The sequence below is a fragment of the Lepidochelys kempii genome, chromosome 3 (assembly GCF_965140285.1).
Source record: "Lepidochelys kempii isolate rLepKem1 chromosome 3, rLepKem1.hap1, whole genome shotgun sequence".
Classification (NCBI taxonomy): Eukaryota; Metazoa; Chordata; order Testudines; family Cheloniidae; genus Lepidochelys; species Lepidochelys kempii.
Window position 1 is genome coordinate 33,671,311 of NC_136382.1, and position 10,166 is coordinate 33,681,476.

Consider the following 10,166-nt stretch of genomic DNA (forward strand, 5'->3'; position numbering starts at 1 on the left):
CAGGCCCCAGCCTGTAGCGGTGCATGGGATTCTTCCTTCCTAAGTGCAGGAACTTGCACTTGTCCTTGTTGAACCTTGTTCATTTATTTTGGCCCAATCCTCCAATTTGTCTAGGTCACTCTGGACCTTATTCCTACCCTCCAGCATATCTACCTCTCCCCCCAGCTTAGTGTCATTTGTGAACTTCTTGAGGGTGCAATTCATCCCATCATCCAGTTCATTAATAAAGATGTTGAACAAAAACGGCCCCAGGACTGACCCCAGGGACACTCCGCTTGGGGCCAGAGTTTAAATCATAAGAGGGCAGAGAAGTGTTGGCTTGTTACCTTGTGGTTATGAACAAGTTATCAACCTACCTCATTCACATGTACACAAACACTCACCTGTATTGCTTGTCTAGCTGGAAAGATCATCCAGTAGTCACAAATAATTGACACTCACATGGGGGAGGGATAGCTCATTGGTTTGACCATTGGCCTGCTAAACGCAGGGTTGTGAATTCAATCATTGAGGAGGCCATTTAGGGATATGGTGCAAAAATCTGTTGGATGATTTAATTGGGGATTGAATCATAGAATCATAGAATCATAGAATATCAGGGTTGGAAGGGACCCCAGAAGGTCATCTAGTCCAACCCCCTGCTCGAAGCAGGACTAATTCCCAGTTAAATCATCCCAGCCAGGGCTTTGTCAAGCCTGACCTTAAAAACCTCTAAGGAAGGAGATTCTACCACCTCCCTAGGTAACGCATTCCAGTGTTTCACCACCCTCTTAGTGAAAAAGTTTTTCCTAATATCCAATCTAAACCTCCCCCACTGCAACTTGAGACCATTACTCCTCGTTCTGTCATCTGCTACCACTGAGAACAGTCTAGAGCCATCCTCTTTGGAACCCCCTTTCAGGTAGTTGAAAGCAGCTATCAAATCCCCCCTCATTCGTCTCTTCTGCAGGCTAAACAATCCCAGCTCCCTCAGCCTCTCCTCATAAGTCATGTGTTCCAGACCCCTAATCATTTTTGTTGCCCTTCGCTGGACTCTCTCCAATTTATCCACATCCTTCTTGAAGTGTGGGGCCCAAAACTGGACACAGTACTCCAGATGAGGCCTCAGCAATGTCGAATAGAGGGGAACGATCATGTCCCTCGATCTGCTCGCTATGCCCCTACTTATACATCCCAAAATGCCATTGGCCTTCTTGGCAACAAGGGCACACTGCTGACTCATATCCAGCTTCTCGTCCACTGTCACCCCTAGGTCCTTTTCCGCAGAACTGCTGCCTAGCCATTCGGTCCCTAGTCTGTAGCGGTGCATTGGGTTCTTCCGTCCTAAGTGCAGGACCCTGCACTTATCCTTATTGAACCTCATCAGATTTCTTTTGGCCCAATCCTCCAATTTGTCTAGGTCCTTCTGTATCCTATCCCTCCCCTCCAGCGTATCTACCACTCCTCCCAGTTTAGTATCATCCGCAAATTTGCTGAGAGTGCAATCCACACCATCCTCCAGATCATTTATGAAGATATTGAACAAAACCGGCCCCAGGACCGACCCTTGGGGCACTCCACTTGATACCGGCTGCCAACTAGACATGGAGCCATTGATCACTACCCGTTGAGCCCGACAATCTAGCCAGCTTTCTACCCACCTTATAGTGCATTCATCCAGCCCATACTTCCTTAACTTGCTGACAAGAATACTGTGGGAGAGAGTGTCAAAAGCTTTGCTAAAGTCAAGAAACAATACATCCACTGCTTTCCCTTCATCCACAGAACCAGTAATCTCATCATAAAAGGCGACTAGATTAGTCAGGCATGACCTTCCCTTGGTGAATCCACGCTGGCTGTTCCTGATCACTTTCCTCTCATGCAAGTGCTTCAGGATTGATTCTTTGAGGACCTGCTCCATGATTTTTCCAGGGACTGAGGTGAGGCTGATTGGCCTGTAGTTCCCAGGATCCTCCTTCTTCCCTTTTTTAAAGATTGGCACTACATTAGCCTTTTTCCAGTCATCCGGGACTTCCCCGGTTCGCCACGAGTTTTCAAAGATAATGGCCAATGGCTCTGCAATCACAGCCGCCAATTCCTTCAGCACTCTCGGATGCAACTCGTCCGGCCCCATGGACTTGTGCACGTCCAGCTTTTCTAAATAGTCCCTAACCACCTCTATCTCCACAGAGGGCTGGCCATCTCTTCCCCACTTTGTGATGCCCAGCGCAGCAGTCTGGGAGCTGACCTTGTTAGTGAAAACAGAGGCAAAAAAAGCATTGAGTACATTAGCTTTTTCCACATCCTCTGTCACTAGGTTGCCTCCCTCATTCAGTAAGGGGCCCACACATTCCTTGGCTTTCTTCTTGTTGCCAACATACCTGAAGAAACCCTTCTTGTTACTCTTGACATCTCTGGCTAGCTGCAGCTCCAGGTGCGATTTGGCCCTCCTGATATCATTCCTACATGCCCGAGCAATATTTTTATACTCTTCCCTGGTCATAAGTCCAACCTTCCACTTCTTGTAAGCTTCTTTTTTATGTTTAAGATCCGCTAGGATTTCACCATTAAGCCAAGCTGGTCGCCTGCCATATTTACTATTCTTTCGACTCATCGGGATGGTTTGTCCCTGTAACCTCAACAGGGATTCCTTGAAATACAGCCAGCTCTCCTGGACTCCTTTCCCCTTCAAGTTAGTCCCCCAGGGGATCCTGGCCATCCGTTCCCTGAGGGAGTCGAAGTCTGCTTTCCTGAAGTCCAGGGTCCGTATCCTGCTGCTTACCTTTCTTCCCTGCGTCAGGATCCTGAACTCAACCAACTCATTGGTTGGTTGAACTCCACCATCTCATTGGTCCTGCTTTGAGCAGGGAGTTGGACTAGATGACCTCCTGAGGTCCCTTCCAACCCTGATATTCTATGATTCTATGTAGTTACTTTATTTCATCTGTCAGCAGCAACTGATAGACATCTGCTCCATCATAATTTTCCCATTCCTAACTTCTGACGTTCCTTTGTGGAGTTGTATTTTAGTCTGGATCAATGCACAGCTAGTTGATAGTAGACTGGTACTGAGCCAGAAAATCAGTGCTTAACCCAGAATCTATGCCTCCTGGGAGTAAAGAACTCAGGGATCAGATGTTGTACATTGACACTGCTTCCAAGTTCATCACGAAGCAGTCAGTTGGAGGGATGGAAAACATCAATAAATTCAATTTGGATTCTGTTCTACATAGTTTCTTTTCCCTCAGCTTAGCCAGTTGGGAAACTATCTAAAACATTGGAATCTGTCTTTTCAGCCCTACAGAGTGCAGGCTAGAAAGTCCATCAAATTGTACCTAAAACAGCTCTAATTTTAGAAATGTGGGTTCATTTGGGGTCTGCATGCTTGGGAGAATAGCTCTAATAAGATAAATGTGGTGAGCCTAGCTAGGTAATGGTGATGTTATTTGTTTTCTGTGTGCTTTGCCTCTAAATTTCAGGGCTGCCAAGTTTTATGCTTTACGGCTGCCCAGCTGAGATGTCACAGATTCTGCTGGACTGCAGGAAATTTACTGGTGCCAGCCACCGGAAGTCTTTGTGGTGCCTGTTTTGTCAGTGACCTCTCTGCCTCTCACTCTTCTGGCTGGTTCACAGTAGAGAAGAAACTGCCAAGAGGAGGAGCAGGAGGAAGCTGATGACACTGGGGGAGAGGTGAGAGGCCCAGTACTGGTACCAGGCTGCCCCCAAGTTTACCCCATCCCTCCAAGAAAGGCAGCTTAACCCCAAATATGCAGTCTTCAGTTTACCCCAGTGAGCTCTCTCCAGCAACTCCCTTTCAGCTGACCAGGATGAGGGTGGTCTATTCTAGTGGCTGGAGTGGGCAGCAGGCCTAGTGGCTGGGGTCAGAGCCATAGTCGTTGGGAGCCAAAGCCACTGATAAAACTGGGAGGCAGAAACAGAAGTAGATTTGTGCATATTTATGGGAAGATCTTCCCAAGCGTGAGGGGCAGCACATATAGCCACAGAATTACTTGCAGATTGGATATGGAGCTCTTAAAAAGAAAAAAAGCACCTTTCTGCTTTGAAGTGCTGTTAGTACTTCCTCCAACTCCAAATGGCCTCCATGAGATTAACAACTCATGAGAGATGAACCAGGTGTTGCCATGTCATAGCAGCCTTATTAGAAGTACTGCTAAGAATAATTTTCTACCTAGTCTGGAGGCAATGGGAAAAGGTAACTGGGTGAGCAGCGGGGGTCTGCACACTACATAAGGAACAAAGCACGCACAAGAAATTGTTCCATACTTTTAAACTGCTAATTTTTTAACTGTTCAGTTAATCATTGTCAATTAAAACATGGTGTTTATTAGTTATTTGTGGGGGGTTTTTGGTCAAAATAGCTATGATCAGATTGCAGAAAAAGAAATAAGTCTCAGAAGTTTCATTTTTAAGTTGAACAATACAATAATGCTTGCCACAAAACTAGACGTTAAAATGTGACTGATTTCTACAGATCCTAAGATCATAAGATAATTTAAACACTGTACAGTATTTTTAGCTCTTGTGAAACCCATATTTAATTCCCTTTAAACCTAGTGAGGATCAAAGTTTTGCAAATCTGTCAAGCTATAGGTTAGATTCAAAAAGGTCAGCAAAACTAGTTCACGTTCATGAACTTTAAACTGATACGTTTTTATTTACAGGTACTTACCACAAGAGCCTTTAAATTTGCTACAATGTTGCAGTTAAAATGTATCAGAAAAATAACTTTTTACTTTGATTAATATAGTCCAGGGGTGGCCAACCTGAGCCTGAGAAAGAGCCAGAATTTACCAATGTACATTGCTGAAGAGCCACAGTAATAGGTCAGCAACCCACCATCAGCTCCCCCACCCTGCTCCTAGTGCCTCCCACCCACCGGCAGCCCCACTGATCAGCGCCTCCCCCTCCCTCCCAGCACCTCCTGATCAGCTGTTTCGTGGTGTGCAGGAGACTCTGGGGGTAAGAGTGGAGGAGTGAGGGCACTGCAGGCTCAGAGGAGGGAGCAGGGAAGGGGTGGAGTGGGGGCAGGGCCTGTGGCAGAGCCAGGGGTTGAGCAGTGAGCACCCCCTGGTACATTGGAAAGTTGGTGCCTGTAGCTCCAGCCCCGGAGTCGCTTCCTATAGCAAGGAGCCGCATATTAACTTCTGAAGAGCTGCATGTGGCTCCGCAGCCACTGGTTGGTTACCCCTGAATATAGTCCAATACATTATTTCATTATTACTATCGGTCTTATGTAGCCCCGCCCTAATAAGGGGGCTGTGTCCCAAGAGAAGAGATGCACCATTTGGTCCCCTGTGGGATCCACGACCAAGTCCTGCACTGTTGACTTCCCCCTGCACCAGCAGGGAAGGTGAGGGGGGTGTGACCTCCCCTCCGAGTCACCATGGCAACCCTCCTCCCTCAACCAATGGGAGGAAGAGAGACAATAACAGTCACCAGTAGCCCATTAGATGGCAGAGGACAGCCAGTCAGACTGCAAGCAGTCTCTGACCTTAGGAAGAGCCCCGGTGTCTAGGAAAGCAGGAGAGAAGGTTATAAATAGCCCTGGTTGCCCCCACATGGCAGAGCCAACTGGGGAGCAAAAGAGCGAGTGAGAGAGAGGTCTCCCTATAGGCAGCTAGCACAGCACTTTCTGGCCAAACCACTGGCCTGGTTTTAACCTCAGCTTGCAGATGAGCCTCAGGAGCAGACATGCCAAACCCGTGAAAAAAACACAGAAATTGGGCTTGTTTTTGGTTTAATTGGCTTGTTAGTTGCTTGTTGGCTAGTTTTTGGCTTGTTGCTTGTTTGGTTTATAGCTTGTTGCTTCTTTTTTTTGATCGACTCCTGGCAAGCAGGGACAAGGGGGGGAGGACAGGGATGCACAGTGGGCCCACTGCAGTCCCAGACTGCACGCCGGGGGGGATCTAGTCACATAGAGTGTAGGGGTTCTCAGGGATTGGCTTGTGTTGGCCTTGTTTTGAAATGGAATTAGCTTGATTTTTGGCTTATTGTGAAAGTCGGGGTGCTTATTTACCGTGTGATGTGAAAGTTGGCAACTGTGCTCAGGAGGATACAATCTATTTCTCCTGCCACCACCCTACCAGCAACAGGAAGAGACAGCTTGTCTCTCCTGCATCTGGCTTGCCCTACAGTCAGCCTGCACCAGATCCAGGATTGTGGATCCAGAGACCTGACCTGCTTGTATCTGAACGCACAGGTTCCAAGCTTTAAAGACTGCCAGCACTGTTCCAGAAGGGAGTGGGCAGTTAATCCCACTCCAGCCATCTCCAGAGAGGACCTGCTGGTCTGCACCAGTCTCTTGACCACTCAGCCAGAAGAGGAATCTGAGTGAGTACTCTGTATTATAATTTAAAAGGGTAGTTAGGGTTTAATCTTGCACTATCAAGGCACATTGCATCTACAAAAATACTTGTATCTCCCTAGATCATTGAGACCTGCACTCCAGTCTAATAGCATTCCTTACAGGCCTGCAACATGTCTCCATGTGCACCACCTGGGTATCTGAGATGGAGGGAACAGATGGAACTGATGGGGAGACACTTTTGGTTAGGAACATGGGGGAGTGTGTGATCATGTGACCTAAGGTGTTTGCCAGCATAGTCTTTCATAATTAAAAAGCATTATTAATATCTCTAATTGTTTAATATTTTATTGATTATATATTTCTTTTTAATAAAGCCCTTACATAAAGTTTATATTTATTGTTTTTAGGTTGTTTGCCTGTGTGAGTTTGAGTTCAAGTGTGGAAGCAATTCTCTCAGTGTGATTAAATGGAGGCAACACCAGGTAGCTTTATTCTTTAGCATATCTGGAGGAGGAGTTGGGCACCTATCAGCAGCACTGTGAAATGAACCCAGGTGACAGAAAATTTGGAACTCCAAAGACTGTGAGGTTTCTTCTCCTATTTGCATATCATACAGGTACTAAGCCAGCACAAAAAGGGGAATTACAGTTATTTGCAAAAGACAGCACTCTGACCACTACTGTAAAAGATAAATCTTCTCAAGCTTTTCAATCTCTCTTCCAACATTTTTGAGGAAGCAATAATGTTCTTCTAAAATGCTCATTAAAAGAAGAGCTTGCACTAGCTCCCATCTTATATGAGATGGTAACAGCAATCAAGCAGATGTTGTAAGGCAAAGCACCTGGACTGTATGGCATTCCAGCAGAGATCTACAAACAGGGTGGCTACCACATTGTAAGGCATCTCATGTAGCTCTTCCACATTATCTGGGAGCAAGAGTTAGTGCCATAGGATTTCAAGGATACCAGGATAGCTTAGTAAGGCTTTTGACACAATCTCACAAGACAATTTCATAAGCAAACAGGGAAAATATGATCTAGATGAAATTACTGTAAGGTGTGTTTACAGCTGGTTGAAAGGCTGTACTCAAAAAGTAGTTATAAAGGGTTAGCTCTCAAACTGTGGGCACATATATAGTGGTGTCCCACAGGGGTCTGTCTTGGGTCCGGTACTATTCAACATTTTCATTAATGGCTTGAATAATGGAATGGAGAGTATGCTTATAAAATTTGTCAATGACATCAAGCTGGGAAGGGTTACCAGCACTTTGGAGGACAGGATTAGAATTCAAAATGACCTTGACAAATTGGAGAATTGGTTTGAAATCAACAAGATAAAATTCAATACAGACAAGTGCAAAGTACTAAACTTAGGAAGGAAAAATCAATACATAACTACAAAATGGGGAATAACTGGCTATTCAGTAGTACTGTGAAAAGTATCTGGGGTTATAGTGGATCACAAATTGAACATGAGCCAACCAGGTCATGCAGTTGCAAAAGAGGCTAATATCATTCTGGGGTGTATTAACAGAGGTGTCTAATGTAAAACCTGGGAGGTAATTGTCCTGCTTTACTTGGCACTGGAGAAGCCTCAGATGGAGTAATGTGTCCAGTTTTAGGTACCCCACTTTAAGAAAGAGATGGAGAAATGAGAGAGAGGAAAGCAACAAAAATGATGATAGATTTAGTAAACTTGACCTATGAGGAAAGATTAAAAAATAAGCCATGTTTTAGTCTTGAGAAGAAAAGACAGAAGGGGACTGATAAGTCTTCAAATATGTTAAGGGCTGTTATAAAGAGGACAGTGATCAGTTGTTCTGTATGTCCACTTGTAATGGTCCCTTGCTCTCAAGTGGGGAGGTAGGCCACTCCACCTCATTACTGTAGTCAACAATAGTTGGGCTTGGGCCCTGCTGGCCAGGGCAGAGCCACAAGCAGTCTATAGCCTGCAGCCTCCTGGTTGGGACAGACAGCAATCAACAGCAGGGCCGGCTCCAGGCACCAACGTTCCAAGCCGGTGTTTGGGGCGGCGGTTAGAAAGGGACGGCAGTTCCTCTGGCTGCGGCGGCAATTCGGCGGCAGCTTCTGTGTTCCCACCCGCTGTGGCGGCAAATCGGCGGCAGCTTCTTCCTCTTGCTGTCCGCGGCGGCAGTTTTTTTCACTGCTTGGGGCAGCAAAAACTGTAGAGCTGGCCCTGATCAACAGTTTGGGGCTCTGGCCCTTAGGGCAGGGCAGAGGTCATGGCCTGGGCTTCTCTGCTCCTGGAGAAATCTAGCGTGCTCCTGGGTCAGTTCGAAAACCTAGTGCAAGCTATGGCAATAATATGGGTATGATAGTTCCTGCCCCTGCCTTGCCTCACTCCAGATAACCTCGCCTTTAATCTTTGCTCCATCTCCTGACTTTTGACTTCAACTCTAACCCTTTAGCTCTGGCATGTGTTCTTCTGACTCTGGCTGTGACCTTCGGCTGCAATTCCTGACTACTGATTCCTGCTCCAATCTCAAGGGCTGGCTCCTGCTCCAACAACTAAGCACCACCCATAGTCATACACCCAAGGCCATATTTCATGGTCAGCTAAAGCAAAACACCCATTCTCATAGCGGCCTGTACAAACGATATGGAGACATACTGAAGTCAAACTTGAAAGCATGTCAGGTTGACTCCAGCAATTGGGAAGCAACAGAACACAACAGAGCAAGGTGTCGACAGATTTGCAAGGCACATTAACATCTTATGTGAAAAATGTGAACAGTGCAAAACAAGGATACAACAGTCTGCAATCATCAGAGACAATCTTGTCTGTCCCACATGTAATCTTGTTTGCAGTTCTTGCATTTGTCAGACATCACGTGTATGTGTTCATACCAATAGTGTTTGCTGAATCCTCGTACTTAAACACTATCATGAGACTCCATCTCATTTTTAAAGTGCCAGCAATGTCATCACTACTGTATAAGACACAAATGTAAAGACAGGCCCTCTCCTGAGGAACTTACAATTTGGGAAAAATGTTGAGAAGACATCATAAACATTTGATTGGGTTCAAAATTACGCAAAAAAATTTCATTCTTTCTCAACTCCTCTTTATCCCACTTGGTTTATGTTCATCATTTGCACTTAAAATATACTTCAGTGGCTTTCTATTAGGAAATTTAGCATTTGTTAGAAGCCTTGATCAATTGGCAAGGCATATTTCAAAAGATTTTGATTAATGCGATATGTTTAATTGGTATCAGCTGCTAACTCACATTTGTATCTTCTACCTTTGAACTTGATTCTCTATTTGTTTAGCACTGTTACAATAATTATTTGACTCTCTGAGATACTGTTGCAAATAAGAAAACGTATTTTGCAAGAGGAAAAACATCGCTAAAACAGAATTAATTTTAAAAGACTTTGGCAAGAACTGAAAAAAGCCCTCCCCATTTGCCCATTTCAAATCCCTCCTAAAAAAACCTCACCTACAGTGATATCTACCAGAAGTGACTATAATTTCATGAGAGTTGAAAACAAAAACCAAAACCAAATTACATCACCAAGTAGAATACCTAACTAAATAATCACTTGATTTTTGTCAGCGTAATTCTATAATTCTCTCATCCACCCATTTTTACGTTTGCAGTTACCCCAACTTACATGTCATGTCTTACATTGTAAACAGCTTGCGCAGGGGACTGTCCTCCTCTGTGTTCTCTAGGGCAACTGGCACACCCCTGGGTGCTATACAAGTAATAAAAAAAGAACTATAGAAATACACTTTCGTCTTGTCTCTGAACAATGAGACATTGCATGTAATTTAGGTTCATGTTTCTATTGTTTTCTTTGGTATATTACCCAGACTTGGATCTCAGCTGATG

General features: G+C 45.1%; 1 long non-coding RNA gene across 1 annotated transcript; it reads left to right on the forward strand.

Annotated features, from left to right (window-relative positions):
* The first annotated feature begins 3,591 nt into the window (after nucleotides 1–3,591).
* On the forward strand, nucleotides 3,592–6,917 carry LOC140908606 (uncharacterized). The gene is made up of 3 exons (XR_012157929.2): nucleotides 3,592–3,669; nucleotides 6,200–6,330; nucleotides 6,715–6,917. It is a non-coding gene; the product is annotated as an uncharacterized LOC140908606 (long non-coding RNA).
* The last annotated feature ends 3,249 nt before the right edge of the window (nucleotides 6,918–10,166 follow it).